Source organism: Bidens hawaiensis, unplaced genomic scaffold (assembly GCF_021521415.1).
Source record: "Bidens hawaiensis isolate Kalapana, Puna unplaced genomic scaffold, B.hawaiensis_p1.1 tig00015926_1, whole genome shotgun sequence".
In the NCBI taxonomy this organism is placed as follows: domain Eukaryota; kingdom Viridiplantae; phylum Streptophyta; class Magnoliopsida; order Asterales; family Asteraceae; genus Bidens; species Bidens hawaiensis.
In genome coordinates this window covers 520,052-526,739 of record NW_027492432.1, presented here as the reverse complement: position 1 = coordinate 526,739, position 6,688 = coordinate 520,052, and the positions used below count along the sequence as shown (strand labels likewise).

Genomic DNA, 6,688 nt, shown 5'->3' with positions numbered 1-6,688 from the left:
AATAACCGGTTCTAACCGGTTTCTAAACCGGTCCAAACCGGTTTGGCCGGTTTGAGTTTTCAGCAATAATAACCGGTTAATAACCGGTCCGGTTATTAACCGAACCGGTTTTTTTCTGGATAAAAAAAACCGGTCCGGTTAAAAACCGAACCGGTTTTTTCAAAAAAACCGATTTGTGCACCTCTAGCCATAGCCATGGTTCCAAATGCATTGAAGGGTAGCTTAGTTTGAGCCTTATAGAGACCGATGTCCTGCATATACATACGTAACATATTAGTTATTTCAAAATGAAAAAAAAAATAAAAAATCGTTGACTAGTCAACCTGAATATTAACTTACTTCTAAGGTTGCTCCATATACGGGCGCCTTTTCACCTTCTACCATTATCTCCAAAGGTATAGTACGCGTTTTCTCCGTACTGGGGTCGATAAAACCCTCGGCAGGACCCTCAGGGTCTCCGTTTGCACAACAAACCCGTCGGCTAAAGAATGCAAAAAAAAAAAAATGATTTAGTTGTTGGTAAAAGAAAATATAAAATGTTTAAAATTGAAATATTCTTTTACCTCTTTGGATTTCCATGCCATCATAGAAATGTCTTTCCACCAAATCTACAAAGTTTCCAGCGGTCACGGGAGCATTGTAACCATCAAGCACGATACGGAACACGCATTCCTCAAGGTTCGGGTTGTCTTTGACTTTGACCTTCATATCCACCGTCGCTCGCCCTTTCAAAAGAGGCATGTTTTGATATTCTTCTGGAACCTCGTACGGAAAGCCATCGACCATGTCCTCTTCAACACTGCAGAAACGCAATGCCCCACGAAGATCTCAGCTGCAGTCAATCACAAGGGTATAAATGAGAAATTACTATTTTTGTGACACGGGTCTTTCCTAGTTACCTCAAAATCGGCCTATGTGGGGTCCACGGTCCACCTCATCTCCAACGGGTCAAACGAGTACAAATTTTAAAAGTTTAAGCTAAAAATGATATGATGCTTACGAACGTCTAAACGTTTTAGTACTGTAGCTTCTATAATTATATTTTAACACGTTAACTATTTAGAAACAACAAAACATAGTGAACGAATACGTACCCTCCAACATATTGCAGAAGCTCCTTTTGTTTAGGCGCAACGGCGTCTCGTTTTCTATCCTCTGCAATTTTCTGAAGCTCTTCCATACCGACTTCTAGTTTTCCAAGCAATTCGATTGCGTGGTCTTTCTTTGACTCGGCTAACCCTGCTATGATCATGCTCTTCCCTTGCTTAAGAGCTCTAGAAGCTTGCTTCAAATTCTACAATTCACAATAACACAAAATATTATAAGCTTGCTTGCACTAGTCGGTTTGAGTCGGTTTTAAGCTTAAACCGAAAATTCAGTTTTGGGTTTTTGAAAAGTGAAAACCTTTTTGTTTTGGTTTTCTCGGTTTTTTTAATTTTACAGATTTTACAATATGTTTGGTACGGTTTAAGTCTTTTCGGTTTTACCGTTTGAGCTTGAAAATTTTGGGCTGAAAAAAATAGTCCAAAATGATGAATTTGGGCCTAAACTTTTGTTAATTAATAACAAATGATTATTACACATTTAGACCAAAATATTTGGACAGACACCACTAATTAATTTCTTAAAAATTAGTTTTTTCGGTTTTTGGTTGTTAGCAAAACCAAAACTGAACCAAAAATCGGTTTTTAAAAAAACGTAAAACCAAATTGTCGGTTTTTAATTGGGGTTATTTCTGTTCGTTTACGTCGGTTTTTCTAGTTACAGTTCGATTATTTTAGCTAGGGGCGTGCATCGGTCGGTCTGAGTCAAAAACCAACTCAAACCGAAAATTCAGTTTTTGGGTTTTTTAAAACCATTTTCTTTTGGCTTTCACGGTTTTTTTTTTTTTTGTTTTCGGATTTTACAATATGTTTGGTTCGGTTTTACCATTTGGGCTTGAAATTTTATAAAATAGTCCAAAATGATGAAGTTGAGACTAAATGTTTTTTGTTAATTAATAACTAAGTTAATTAACTGATTATTACACATCTAGACCGAAAATTTTGGACAGACACCACTTATTAATTTCCTATAAAATTACATAAAATTGGTTTTTCCGGTTTTTGGTTGTTAGCAAAACCAAAACTGAACCAAAAATCGGTTTTTAACTGAGTTCGGTTATTTCTGTTCGGTTACGTCAGTTATTCTAGTTACGGTTCGATTACGTCAGTTAATCTTTTATGTGACTGTTTTGATGTGGTATCCCGGAATGTGATTCTTACCCTTTCAACTGAATCAAGTGCCTTTACTCCGGACACCTTGAGACTCTCGGTAATATCTTCTAAAGGCTTCTGCACCTCCCTGATAGCCTTATTATCGATCGGCAAAGCGTACCTCAATAAGGCTTCCGGATCCTTAATCGGGGGGCCCGATATCAACACCGCTAGATCGGATATTGCTGGAGTGACTGCATTGGCAATACTAGGAAAGCCCGCTGTCTGCACACCAGTTATCAATCCGACCGCCAAAGCTACAGACAACACGCATTCTTTAATCCCAGTAAACCTATCTTTCTGCACAAAAATTATCAATATTCAGCTTAAAGGAAAGTGAGCAATAACCGAACCGTTAACTGAACCAAACCAAAAACCGACAAAACCGAAGTAAAACTAATCGATAATCGAATTAACCAAAAATCAGCTATTGGTTTATTTATGTACACTCGTTTAAGTAAAATTAACTGAACCGAAACTAACTATAACCAAATTAACCGAAAATCAGTTATCGGTTATTTTTTGTACCCTCGATTAATCGACACTAACCGAACCAAACCAAACCAAACCATTCATATTTTCCTATAATTCTAGCTTTAATACCACCATTTCATGTATTAATACTTCCTTTTCATGTATATATATATATACACATATATATATATGTATCCGGTTCATGTATCTATACCTGCATTTCATGTATTTATGAATTCATCTAATGTATATCTAAGTAAAAATTTGATCTTGGCTATTAACCGAGCCGAACCAAAAACCGAAAAACTAACAGAACCGATTAACCGATTGCTAATCTGGTTAACAGAATACACGTATCAATTTTGCATTTAAACAGCATTAGTGCTGACCAAACAAACCGAAATTAACCAAATATCGGTTATCTGTTATTCTGTGTGCCCCTCGATTAACCAAAATTAACCCAACCATTCATATTTTCCTATATTTCCAGCTTCTATACCTCCATTTCATGTATTTATGCATCCATCTAACGTATTTCTAAGTAAAAATTTGATCTTGGCTATTAACCGAACTAAACCAAAAACCAAAAAAAAAAACACTAACCGAACCAATTATCCAAAAACCGATTGGTTAATGTGTTTGAGGCTAATAAGTAATAACCGAACCGAATCATGCACACCCCTACAATCATAACTAACAAAATAAACAAATCAATTTTGCATTTAAACAGCATTAATGCTGACACCATCATCAAAATTCAGCTAATTAGCTAACATTACTTATGTAATCAAGAATCAAGAATATACATTAATAAAACAAGTGTAATAACCGAAAACCGATCGGTTAGTTTTTGTACAGTTGTACCCTCGATTAAGTGAACCGAACCATTCATTTTTTCATATATTTCTAGCTTTTATACCTCCATTCGATGTATTTATTGTTTTATAACTCCATTTCATGTATTTATGCATAAATCTCATGTATTTCAAGTAAAAAAAATTTACCCAAAATTTGATTTTAATTATTCACCGAAAATAACCGAACCGAACCAAAAAAAAAACTAACCAAACCAATTAACCGAAAACCGATTGGTTAATGTGGCTGAGGCTAATAACCGAACCGAACCGTGCACAACCCAACTCACAACTAACTAAACCCACAAATCAATTTTTCATTTCAATAACACCAATGCTGACGTCATCATCAATAATTAAGCTAATCAGCTAACATTACTTACACAATTAAGAATCAAGATTATACATTAATGAACCAAGTGTAATAACCGAAGCAATTAACCGAAAACCGATTGGCTAATAACCGAACCGAATAACACACATACCAATTTCGCAATTAAACAATACCAATGCTGACGTCATCATCAATAATTAAGCTAATTAGCTATAACATTACTTACACAAATGAAACTAACCTGTTTGTGGGTGAATCGATCAGGGTTTCGCGAAGCACAAATGGGTCTGAATCTTTGAATGTAATTATTATTATTAGTGGGTTGATTAGTGTTGTTATTGAATAGTTGTGATTTGGAGGTTGTGTAGCTGAGTGAAGAACAAGATAAAGATAACATGGCTGCCATTTTTTGGTGGGAAATGGCAAGATTGAGAGATTGGGAGGTGGGTTTTGTGTTTAGAGATGGAAAGATAAGGTTTTGATTGGAAGAGACATGGAGAAGATGAATGGACTGGTTTCTGGATGTGGATTGGATGGATAAGATAACAAGATTATGTTTTGTATCTTTATTTGGATTTGATGAGTAGACAAGTCGGTTCGAGTCTTGTTTGTGATAAAATGTTATATGTGAACAAGGGGTTTTACGTTCTGTGACTGTCGACTTTGGAATGGCTTGTGGTTCGCTCGATTAAAGATCGAATAAAACTATGTAAAATATTGATTTGGAACAATCTGAGCTGAGCTGACTCATTTTTGGTGGTCTCGTTTAATTTCAAGCTCGAGCTTGAAACCATCCTGGTTAAGCTCAGGGTCGACTTGTGAACAACCCTAATTGGTGGCAGGCTGGATCACCGACATTGATTGTGATCACCAATTTGCCAATCAATGTACATAGATTAAACATTAATATTAAATAACAAAGTTCAATGAATATTGAATGATTACATTTTTACTTACAAAATGACAATAAGGTTTTTGAAAATTTAGTATTGTTTATTAATGTTGGTTGTGTGTATTTAAGGGTAAACTTAAGAACTGACTATAAATTTTGAAAGTTAACGTTTATAATAAGATAAATAACAAAAGAAATATGAACACTTTTAATATGACGAAATGAGTATATATTCTATATAATAAGGACATATTGTAATATTAATCAATCAATTGATAATACAATTAATTATGTCACTTAATTTTTTTTGTTGGTCGAAACGTACTAATTTCCCACCAATAAACGTAATAAATATTTTGAACATCTAATAAATGTAATAATTTCATTTCTTAATAAAATTTACCATTAAATTAAATGTAGACGCATGGTTGTGTTTGGTTTCGATTTTATTAGGTGTCGTAGCCACTCTTTTCTTTAATATTAGTGGTTGACTTATGAAGAGTTAGGTCCCAGCAGAGCCCAGTTGGACCCGCAAGATTCACCTTAAACAGGGACGTCTGCGCAGTTGGACCCGCAAGACTCACCTCGAAGAGGGACGTCTGCGCAGTTGAACTCGCAAGACTCACCTTAAAGAGGGACGTCTGCGCAAAGACCAACTGGATCCGCAGGACCAACCATGCTCAGAGAGATGACGTCTTTACGCGCAATACGCAAGCTGTTCCCGCAGGAAAAGCCTCCCAATGGTGACGTACTCCGCCTGTTCCCGCAGCTACGGATACTAGCCATCAGGGAAGGCTACCCGCACTAACAGCAAGGCTACACGCACAAGGCACTAACTCTCAAATAATTCAGTAATGTCACCTGAAGAGGGAATGAGCAAGCCGGGAATACTCCCGCCCAAAGCCGGGAATTCTCCCGCCCAAATGAGCCAGTCCGTACGCTACTAGAGGACCTTTTGTACTATACCTGCCAAGGTATGGACAAAAGATTTGACCAAAGCTGCGACAGCTCACTGACAACAGTACGACGAGCAGCACGCTCTAGTACTTAATGTCACTATCAGCCGCTGCCTACTCACCAACCCTTGTCGTGGCACGTACATAGCCTGCAGTTGGTGGAAAAGGAATAGTACACAGCCGGCCATGTCACTATCAGCCGCTGCCTACCCACCAACCACCAGCACGGCACGTGCGTAGCCCACAGTTGGTAGAAAAGGAATATTATACAGCCGGCTGTACCTTCTTGGACACCTACCTTCGGCTATAAATACTCCAACACCTTGGAACGGTATCATCATCTTATATCTTATCATCACATCTTATATCTTCATATATTATCTGAATCTGCTCTAGTCATTTCTCTTAATATACACTTATATTCAAGAGTAATCTAGTCTGATTCTCACGCCGGAGGGTGGTCACAAGGAGGTACCCCCCCTTCTCAGTGACGAGCTCACGGTGTCTGTTTTGCAGGTCATCAGAAGAACAACCATCTTTGCCGGACCTAACCCTCGTGGGAAACATCTACTTAACCCCCAGATTATCCGTAGTCTGCCTCGGGGTCGCTTAGTGTTTCTTCAACTTATATACTTTTATAACATAGCGAATTATTTAATTTGCAGTTTATATCATTGTTCGGTTGTATAAAATCGGACCAAATGAGTTCTTAAGATTAGATTGTATCTCATATCTTAGTGGGTTTGAATTATATCTAGTGAGTCAAGAGATGACGACGCAATAGGTACTTTGAGACTCACATCGATTATAAAATTGTAATCAAAGCCTGGCTTAATATTTGTTAGGTGTGTGTTAGGTAATCACCCGTTGGTTCACTTTTAGTTTTTATATAATTTTACATATAATAAGGAATGTAGAAACAA

General features: G+C 37.0%; 1 pseudogene across 1 annotated transcript; it reads right to left on the bottom strand.

Moving 5' to 3' along the window:
* Positions 1 to 181: 181 nt before the first annotated feature.
* Positions 182 to 4,408, bottom strand: LOC143550142 (peptidyl-prolyl cis-trans isomerase CYP38, chloroplastic-like; annotated as a pseudogene). Its single transcript, XR_013138274.1, has 6 exons — positions 4,159 to 4,408; positions 2,265 to 2,555; positions 1,095 to 1,294; positions 564 to 799; positions 340 to 481; positions 182 to 251 (listed from the first exon to the last, which is right to left on the bottom strand). The product of XR_013138274.1 is annotated as a peptidyl-prolyl cis-trans isomerase CYP38, chloroplastic-like (transcript).
* Positions 4,409 to 6,688: the final 2,280 nt, after the last annotated feature.